The sequence below is a fragment of the Petaurus breviceps genome, unplaced genomic scaffold, assembly GCF_028583685.1.
Source record: "Petaurus breviceps papuanus isolate PSGF00001 unplaced genomic scaffold, PetGlider_PUasm1.0 98, whole genome shotgun sequence".
Lineage (NCBI taxonomy): Eukaryota > Metazoa > Chordata > Mammalia > Diprotodontia > Petauridae > Petaurus > Petaurus breviceps.
The window spans coordinates 4,847,274-4,857,949 of NW_027187460.1; the positions used below are offsets into that span (position 1 = coordinate 4,847,274).

Consider the following 10,676-nt stretch of genomic DNA (forward strand, 5'->3'; position numbering starts at 1 on the left):
CTGACTGGATCCATTACAAATTTATATTACAGTATCTCAACTGAGCCCTCACTGCAGCAAGGCAATCCTTTCACACCTCCGTAATTGATTCACTATCCCAACTCTCTGCAGTCACGTTTTCAAATCCCCCCCTCAAACCTCCCATACCTCCCTTGTCCCCCCTCAGCTGAGAACCTTGCCTCATATTTCACAGAAAAATCTAAACCAGCCAAGAAGAGCTCCCTTTTCTCTTCTCATCTCACATCACTAATATTCCTTCCAAAATTATCTCTTCCTTTACCCCTGCCCCATGCGAAAAGTGGTCCTTCTTGTCAAGGCAAATATCTCTTCATGCACAAGTGATCCCATTCCATCCCATCTTCCCCAGCAGATGGTTCCCTCTGTCATCCCCTCTTTCACTTACCTTTACTCTCTCCCTGTCTACCGACTGCTTCCCTACTGCCTACAATACTCCTATGCCTCTCTCACCCTCAAAAAATCAAACAAACCACCCATCCCCACTAATACTCTTTATCTTCTCTCCCTTTTGTGGCTAAACTTTTTGAAAAGGCCATCTAAAGGTCATTGCCTCCATTCCCCAGACTGAATCCATTATTTTCCCCCAAACCCTATGGCTTTTCAAACTTCTTTATTACTGTGGAGGGGAACACCCATCTTCCCAATTGCCTAGGCTTTCCACCTAGGTGTCATTCTCAGTTCTTGGTTCTCTCTCTCTCACTTCCCATATCCAATCAGTTTCCAAGTGCCATTGATTTTATCTTCTTGCTATCTCTCCCACGTGCTCTCTTCTCTCCTCAGACACTGCTACCACCCTGGTGCAGGCCTTCATCTCCTGACACTTGGACAGTTGAATAGCTACTGGTCTCAAGAAAAGATGGTAAGGACCTCCACTCTGCCATCAAATTGATCTCCTAAAGTACGGGTCTGATCATGTCACAATCCATTCCAAAAACTCCAGTGGCTCCTTGTTACTTCCAGAATCCTCTGTTTGGCATTCAAAGGAATCTTCATAACCTGGTCCCCTTCCTATCTTTCGGGTATTCTTACACCTTCCCTTTAGCCCCATACACCTTCTAATCCAGTAATTCAGGCCTCCTTACTGTTCCAGGCTTGGTGCCTTTCCCCTGGCTGTTTCCCATGGCTGGAATTTTCCTTCTTCAATTCTGCCTCCTGGCTTCCTTCAAGTTTTAACTAAAATTTCTCCTTTTCTGATTCCCCTTAAGAAGCCTATCGTCCCTCTGTTGCTTTTCTCCATTTTATCCTCTTATCTATTTTGCTTGGACATAGCTGTTTGCATGTTATCTCTCCCAGTAGACCATGAGCTCCCTGTGAACAGAGAGATCTTTTGCCTTGTAGGCATTTAATAAATGCTTGTTGACTTGACTGACAGAATTCCACCAACTAGAAGCCTTTCCTGATAGATACCCTCCCAAATCCCAAGTTCTCTCTCTCTCTCTCTCTCTCTCTCTCTCTCTCTCTCTCTCTCTCTCTCTCTCTCTCTCTCTCTCTCTCTCTCTTTAAATTACTTTGCATTACCTGGTACAGACTTTTTACCTGTGGTGTTTTTGCCTCATCTCCCACTCAGTAGAACATAAGCCCCTTGAGGGGTGGGATCATTCTTTCTGTTTCTCTGAATTCTCAGTGCTTACTTAGCACAGCGTCTTTCACATTGTTGTTGCTGAGTAGTTTCAGTTATGTCTGACTCCATTTCAGATTTTCTTGGCAGAAATACTGGCGTAGTTTGCTGTTTCCTTCTCCAGCTCATTTTACAGATGAGGCAACTGAGGCAAAAGGGTTAAGTAACTAATAAGTGTCTGAAGCCAGATTTGAATTCAAGTAGATGAGTCTTCCTGAATTCAAGCCTGGCACACTATTTGCTGTGTCACCTAGCTGCTCCCTTAGCTATCTTGCATATAGTAGGTGTTTAATAAATGTTTGGTGAACTGAACTGAACTCTCCCAAGTTACAGAGGAAGAAACTGAGATTCAAGAGGGAAATGACGTGTCCACTTACACAGCAATTTACTTCAACAAGTAATTGCTAAACATTCATTCAAATTCAGACCAGGAATAGGAGAGGGAGCTCCCTTCTTCCCTTGGGGAGCTCAGCCTAGAGACATAACTCTAGCCAGCTCATTTAAATTCAATGTCACATTATTTTATTAAAACACCTACTATGCTATCCAGAATTATTAAGCAGCTACTATGTCCACTGTGTTCCACATGGGAAATATAAAGATCAAAAATGCCACAGCATCCACCCTAAGGAGCTTATGGTCAAGCACATGGATGAGACATGTACACACTTGACTATATGACCTATGTTCATCTCCCTGAGACCTACAACAGCCCTGGGAGACAGACAAAGCAAAGGTCATCATACCCATTTTAGAGATGAGGAAACTAAGCCCCAAGGCAGAAGGTAGTTGTCAAAACTCTTTGTAAACTATATTTGACCTTTGGCCAGTCCTTTAATCTTTGCCTTCCTCAGTTTCCTCACCTGTAAAATAGAGATAATAATAGTACCACCTGCCAAGTTGTTGTTGAGCATGCAAATGAGGTATTATTTGTAGAATGCTTTGTAAACCTTATGGCCCTACATAATGCTAGTTATTTCTCACTGCAGATAAAATGAGATGGTATTTGTAATGTGCTATATAATGCTTTGTCATTGTTGTTCAGTCATTTTGGTTGTGTCTGACTCTTCATAACTCCATTTAGGGTTTTCTTGGCAAAGATACTGGAGTGGTTTGCCATTTCCTTCTCCAGCTCATTTTAGAGATGAAAAAAAAAAACTGAGACAAACAAGGTGGTAAAGATAGAGCACTGGTCCTAGAGTCAGGAACATCTGGGTTCAAATCCAGCTCCAGACACTTACTAGCTTCTGGACAAGTTACTTAACCTTGGTTGCCTCAGTTTCCTCATCTGTAAAATGAGTTAGAGAAGGAAATGGCAAACCCCAAATGGTGTCACAGAAAGTCAGACACAATCAAAATGACTGAGCATATAATGCTAACTATTACTATTATTGTAAGGCTTAAATGTGATATTTGTAAAGTGTTTTACAAACCATAAATGCTATTATAATAAGTGATAAATTTTTAATTTGCACATCTATAATATAAGTCAGAAAATTATGAAGAATCTAGTAGAGGTTAAACAAAGTAACCTGAGAGATCCAAGAAGGAAAGTCTCCTTTTAACTGCAGAAAATCAGGAAAGATTTCAGGGAAGAAATGAAACCTGAGCTGGGTCTTAAAAGAATTAAAAAACAACTATCTGTAGTAGACCATGAAGTGACCTTTAGACAGGACTGAAAATGACTAAAGAACAACAAAGTAGAATGATGTGTCTTCAGAGTTTGCTAGATTCTTCTTTCTTGGAGGTCTTCAGGCAGAGACTGGATGACCAGTCTAAAAGGATATAGTAGGGATTCCTTTGGTGTATGAGTTGGATTTAATGGCTACTTAGGTCCCTTCCAACTTTTCGATTCTGTGATCCTATGATATAAAACACCTTGGGTTACCTGAATGCCACGAGGAGGTGCAATTTAGGTCTCATTGGCACAGCTGGCCCCTCTCCTGATGACAACCCTCCTACACATTAGCAGACAATCTCTGAGAACCCAGGGTCACTTCTTTACCATGAGGTGGCATCAGGGAACAATTGTTTTATTGCAATCTTTTATTTTATTTTTAAAGCAATTGGGGTTAAGTAACTTGCTCAAGGTTACACAGCCAGTTATTTCTGGGTGTGGTGCTAAGTATCTGAGCCCGGGATTCGATCCCCAGGTCATCCCGACACTGGGGCCGGTGCTCCTACTCGCTGAGCCACCTGGCCACCCCTACAGTCTTTTATTTTTTAACACCACCTACATTTTCCCCTGTATCCTCCCTCTCCAACTACTTCTAGAGGGCCATGGCTCATAATTAAAATTTTTGAAAAGAAGGAAAAAAAGTTAATCAAAACTAACCAACATTCCAAAAAAGTTTGACATAATGCACAATGTCCTATGCCCACAGACCTACACCTCTATAAAGAAGTGGGGCAGGAAAAAAGGGGAAAGGAGAGAAGTATCTTCTCGTGTCTTCTTTGGGGCTAAGCTTGTTCAAGATAACATCACAGTATTATATTTTGATTGTCCTTGTTGCTGCTCTTTCTACTTACTCTGTTTTGATATGTTATTTTCCTGGTTCTGATGACTTCATACAAGTATTCCCATACTTCCTTATTTTCTTCATATTCATTGTTTCTTACAGTGAAGTAATATTCGATTGCATTCACATACTATGAGTTGGTTTGGTGCTTTCCCAGTTTGAAGGGCATCTATTTTGTTTCCTGTTCTTTGACACTACAAAAAGTACTGCCACAAATGTTGTAGTTTATAATGGACCTTTCTTATCTTTGATCTCACTGGAGGTGTTGAGGTGGGGGTTCTGCCCACTCAAAAACTGTTGGGGTGTCATGTTGTGCTGTGGTGGAACCGTCTCAAAGAATTCAGTCAGACCACCTCTAATCCAAGTATAGGCATTTATTGAGATTGACACCTCTCATGAAGCAGGCTAAATTCCAAGAGGAACCAGCAACTTCAGAGAAGGCAAGATGGATTTTTATAGGCTAAAGATGTCATTACGTAATCAAAATTTACATAGAATAGAGAAATATGATTAATATTAAAAAGGCAAGAGGAGTTTGTTAACAGATTAGATAATGGAGGAGGGGTCCCATCTATGGTTCGATGGTTACACATTCTAGTCATGCTGCCCTCCAGTTGGCTAGCTATTGTGTTCCTGTCTGGTCAAGAGAGATAGGTATTGTGGTCCTGTCTTAGGCTAGATGGATGATGTGATTGTGGTTGAGTACAAGAACACACCTGTTTCTGTGGGAATGGGTCTGGGGGCAGTGACTAGGTAGAGGCAGTAGCTGGGTTCCCATCACATGGACACACCTGCTTTTTCTGTGGGAACTAAGAGTTCAGGGACACACCTGTTGTTCCAGTGAGCAGTGAGGCACATATGAAGAAGTTAGGACATTGGGGGGTGGGGGTGGCTAGGTAGGTACAGTGGGGCCTATAATGAAGCTAGAATATTGGGACGAGGGGCAACTTTATTAGGATTCCATCATTGGCATATGCCTCTGAGCATAAATGATCTCTGAATCAAACGGTATAGACATTTTAGTCACTTTCTTAGCATAATTCCAAATTGTTTAATGGTTGGACCAATTCACAGCTTGACCAACAGTGTATTAGTGAGTCTCTTCCCCAACACCCCTAATACTGACTATTCAAGAAAGAACTATTAGTAAGTATATGGAGAACCATATCACCTCCATATATTATTTCATTTATGTAAACACTTACTTCATTAATCAAAATGGCAGACTCATCCATGCCTTCCCCTCCTGTGCAAGTCTGACCCATGCCCCTCCAGAATTTCTTTACAGACAAAACCATTTCTAAACCTGGGGCAAGGTGTGGGGGTGGAGATGGTGACAGGCTCACCTAGGGTGTGGTGCCCTGGTGTGGGCAGGACCAGGCACAAAAGAGGAAGCATTCTAGGCCATCTGTAGCACTGCCATGGGGCAGGGCAGGCAGGTGAAGAAACAGCCCCATGGTGCTGTTGGTGCCCTTTAAATTGCCCTCCCTGGAGCAAAGTGCCAGTTGCCCTGCCCTAGCTATGGCTCTGTCCATAGAGGACATAAACAATGTGCCATATAGTTCTTTTCATCTGTTGTGAATATCAGGGCAGCTGTACCATTCTTCACCCTTGATATATGAATGGCCCACTTCTTTTTCTGGTCGTACATATCCTTCATGGCATATGTTACACCACCATTCACACACAAGTCATCGTTGATAATATGCTTGTAACCACCATGAGGTTTTACATGACCCTTTTGGTCACCCACAACTACAATTCCTTTGTGATTGTGGTGTTCTATGGTTCCCAGTCATATGGTAGTAGTTTGCTCTTCTGTTAAATAAGAGGGGTTAGACTGAAGGATCCTTAAGGTCCCTTCCACCTCTAAACTGTATGACTGTATGATCACAGGGAGAACAACTAATAATACACAATATCACTTGGTAAGTACGTTAGAGAGAGATGCAAGGAAAGAAGGCATAGAAGTTAAGGGGAAGGTACCAGCACAAAGTCTGTCAGTAAATGGCAATAAGAGGAAAAGGTAGCCTTTGGACAGGACTGGAGTGGGACTTTAAGAGATAGGTAAGAATTTAAAGTAGGGAGGGGAGGCAAGGCCCTGAAAGCAGATATGGTAAGCAAAGACATGGTAGGCAGGAGCACACAGAACCATATTTGAGGGGTTGGTAGTAATCCAGAGTGCCTGGAGTGTAGAGTATGCAGGGGTATAGATCTTCTGTCTGCCTTGCCTTCTTCATCTGTAAAATGGGGTCAATGATGGCACCTACTTTACAAGGAGGGCTATTGTGAGTATCAAATGAGATAGTATTTATAAGGGGCTTAGCATGGTTCCTGGCACATTGCAAAGACTTAATAAATACTTATTCCCCTCTTCTTTCCCCTTCCTGACTCCAGGCCCAGCACTCATCCCTTTGGCTACCTAACTGCCAGAGTTTTCAACAAATAGCTGAGTTACAGAGCATTTATTTTGAGAAGATTAAGTGATTGGCCAAGTCAGGCGGGGGTCTGAAATTCGGCTTGAATCCCATTCTCTCCTGGTTCCAAGTCCAGTAATCTTTCCTCAGTGCTGATTCACATTGATCTTAAAACAGATAAAACCCCAGATGGTTTCCACAACCATATAGCCATGTATTCCAATCCTCTGCTTTCCCAAGTGATATATTTTTCCTGTTTAAAAGAAGGACAAAAATACTACATTTGAAATGGGAACAGATGTCATCGCATTGCCTACCTTGAAGAGTTACTGTAAGGGAAGCATTTTGTTAACCTTAAAGCACTGTAGAAATATGAGAATTATTATTATTATGGTCTCTGTCCTCAAGGAGCCAGACCACAGTCATCTTTTGACTCTGAATATACAAACTGCCACAAAGTCCTGTTAAGGACAAAAGTGATATGCAAATAAACAGTTTAATGATTAGACAATATGGGCACTACCCATTTATCTTTGAATCCTAATGTACCACATTCTTCATCTCCACTGTACATGTTCCCTTCATCCAGAGGTGACATATCAATACTTACCAATCAATATTCCTATTTCACTGCTGTTTTCTATGCTGTGGCTTAGAATACTAAGGGTTCTAGGTCAGGGGTGGAGAGTATGTAAGAAGGGCTGGTAGCTACACAGGTTTCTGTTACATAGATTTAGAACTGAGAGTAACCTTAGATGTTATCTAGTACAATCCTCTTGTTTTCAGGCAAGGAAACTGAGGCCCAAAGAGATTAAATTACTTACCTGAGTTCACACAGGTAGTAAGCTAGCATTCTAACCCCATGTCCTCGGACTCAAGAGGCAGCCTTCATTCCTGTGTTCCATGATGCCTTGATGAAAATTTTAGAAGAAAAGAGGCAGATCCAACATATGCCACATATTTATAGTAATCTAATTGAACTAATTAGTATAGAGAATATGATTCCACTGCCTTTATTGTTTGTTTACCATAAAAAAATTAGATTCAGTAGCAAAAAAGGACATCGTAAAGGCTCTCCTGCAACGTTTTCTCCCACACATATCAAAATCAAGCAAGAGTCCTTGAAAGATGAAATTGACAGAGTATATTTTTGATGACTTTATGATTATTAATATGAAGTAAAGCATAAATAATGGAAGTATAGGCTTAATGAAGATATTTGTCACTGTCATAGAAGATGTCCAGTGCAGGATCCAAGTTGGAAGATGAAGTCTTATGCAGCATAGATAAACTCTGGGGATCTTCATCTCAGCTCCCACTAACACAGATGACTGAAGTCCCAAGACTATGACTACTTCATTCCCATAAGGTTAGCTGGTCCTGGGAGAAGAGGGGTTGTTTTTTCTAGTAGGATAACTAATGAACTGCCACCAATGTGCTTTCCCCCATGATTATCAGTTGGTATTAAGTACTCAGATTTTAATTAACTTTTAGAAATGAATATTTAATTAATGTGGCATAGTTGGTACAAACCTCTCCACATGTCTATGACACACTTTCCCATCATTCCATAAAGAATTTAAGGGAAAGTTGTCTCAAGTTTAGATTCCACATGTGGCAAAGGGATAACTCACAAGTCTTAGAAATTATTTTGATGAAGTCTTCAAGATCTTCCTCTAAACGCTCATCAATTAGGAAATGGCTAAACAAGTTCTTGTATATGATTGTAATGGAATAATATTATGTTATAAGAAATGACAAGCAAGATGATTTCGGGAAAACCTGGGAAAACTTAAATGAACTGATGCAAAGTGAAGTGAGCGGAACCAGGAGAACAAGACGGTAATGGCAACATTGTGCACTGATCAACTTTGATAGACTTAGCTATTCTCAGCAATACAATAATCTAAGACAATCGCAAAGGATTCATGATGAAAAATGCTATCCACATCCAGAGAAAGAATTGATGGAGTCTGAATGTGGATCAAAGCATACTATTTTTCACTTTATTTTTTTCATAGGTTGGGGGTTTTTTCTGTCGTTGTTCTTTATCTTCTTTTGCAACATGACTAATATGGAAATATGTTTTGCATGATTGCACATGTATAACCTATATCAAACTGTTTACTGTCTCAGGGGAGGGGGAGAGGGGAGAGAAGTTAAAACTCAAAAATTGAAAAAATGAATGTTATAAATTGCCTTTACACATAATTGGTGAATATTATTTTTAAAAAGATCTTCCCCTTAGGTTGTTGCTCAGTTGTGTTCAACTTTTTGTGACCCTGTATGGGGTTTTCTTGGCAAAGTTATTGGCATAGTTTACAATTTTCTTCTCCAGTAGATTAAGGCAAACAGAGGTTAAGTGACTTGCCCAGGATCATATATTGTGATTGCCTGAGGTCAAATTTGAACTCAGGTCTTCCTGATTTCAGGCCTCTCTATTCACTGAGCCACCTAGCTGCCTCCCCTTATGTGCAGAATGGTATTTTTGGTGGGATCTTTGTCAAACCTTGAATTTGCCCTTTGTCATTGCTTCCAGTCTATCAGCTACCAGTATAAACCTTGTCAGCAGCTGCCATTGTCTGGGGGATGTTTCTAAGGCCCCAAAGAAAATTGTAGATCCTCTGAACTTTTCCTCCACAATCCACAAAGTCCATCTCTGGTCAAGTTGGGGAGGAAGATGAAGCCAAATCATTCTTTCCACTCTCCCCCCTTTCTCTCCCTCCACTCCAAGTGATTATTCTTATTGATTGACTTCTCAGGGCTCAGGGGCTTGACTGCCATGTTCTCCCTTTGCTCTGTTCTTCCTTCAAATCTCCAGAGTTCTGAACTAGTTCCTGCCACCCACCCAAGGCTAGACCAAGTCCCTTATCCAGTCAGAACAGACTTTCTGCCATTACTCCAGCCTTTCTTTTTTTTTTTTTAATTAAATGTTATGGGGCGGCTAGATGTTGCAGTAAATAGAGCACCAGCCTTGGAGTCAGGAGGACCTGAGTTCAAATGCAGCCTCAGACACTTAACACACAAAAAAACTAGCAGTGTGACCATGGGCAAGTCACTTAACCCCAATTGCCCTCCAAAAAAAGCAAAAATAAAAATTAAATTTTTTGTTTATTTTTAGTTTACATCATTCATTTCCACAAGATTTTGAGTTACAAATTTTCTCTCTGTTTTCCTCTACCCACCACTACAAAACAGCAATCCCACTGAATATCCCCTCCCCCAATCTGCTCTCTAACATCCCCCATTGCCCCTCCAACTTTCTAGTAGGACACAGTGGATCTCTATGCCCCAGTGCCTGTATATCTTATTTCCCAGCTACATGTAAAATAACAATAATAATAATATATGTATTTTTAAACATTTGATTTTAAAACTTTGAATTCCAGATTATTTCTCTTCCTCCCTCGTCACCCACCCTTACTGGGAAGACAAGTAATTCAATATAGGATGTACATGTGTAGCTGTACAAAACATTTCCATAGCATTACTCCAGCTTTTCAAGGACTTTCTGCACTTAGTTTAAAGTTTTTGATTAATTGATTAAGACATATTCTTATCTGATTAATATATCAGGGTTTATCTCTTATCACATTTCAAATATGTAGGATATTTGTCTTGTTTGACTCCAACCTATAAATGGTATAATGAGAAACTAGGTGGTATAGTGAATCCCAGAGTATATAGCATGGGGGGAGGTGGGGGGAAGGTGGTACTGTGAGAAGACTGGAAATTTAGGAGGGGAGCAGGTTATAAGGGTCATTAAAAAACCAAACATAGGATTTTATATTTGATCCTGGAGGTGATAGAGAGGCCACTGGAGTTCACTGAGAGATGAGTATTGGATATGTAAGTTTTCGAATCATCTGCATGGAGATGACAATCAATTTAGGGGAGAGAAGAAGGGAGGGAGGGAGAGAGAGTGGGTGAAAGAGAGAGAGATAGAGAGAGAGGGTGGGAGGGGGAGAGGGTGAGAGAGAAAGAGAGACAGAGAGGGAGGGAGGGGGAGAGAGAAACAGAGAATAAGAGAGAAAGAGACAGAGATGGGGAGGGAGGAGAGAGAGACAAGATAGAGGTAAGAGAGAGAACAGAGAGAGGAGGGGA

The 10,676-nt window shown here is 40.9% G+C and overlaps 1 long non-coding RNA gene across 1 annotated transcript in view; it reads right to left on the reverse strand.

The window, feature by feature from the left end:
- Window positions 1–6,605: 6,605 nt before the first annotated feature.
- LOC138155856 (uncharacterized) overlaps window positions 6,606–10,676 on the reverse strand; it is a 30,367-nt gene continuing 26,296 nt past the window's right edge. The window contains exons 2-3 of the long non-coding RNA XR_011167007.1: window positions 7,397–7,482; window positions 6,606–6,825 (exon numbers count right to left, since the gene is read on the reverse strand). This is a non-coding gene — a long non-coding RNA (uncharacterized lncRNA). The remainder of the gene's footprint in view (window positions 6,826–7,396; window positions 7,483–10,676) is intronic.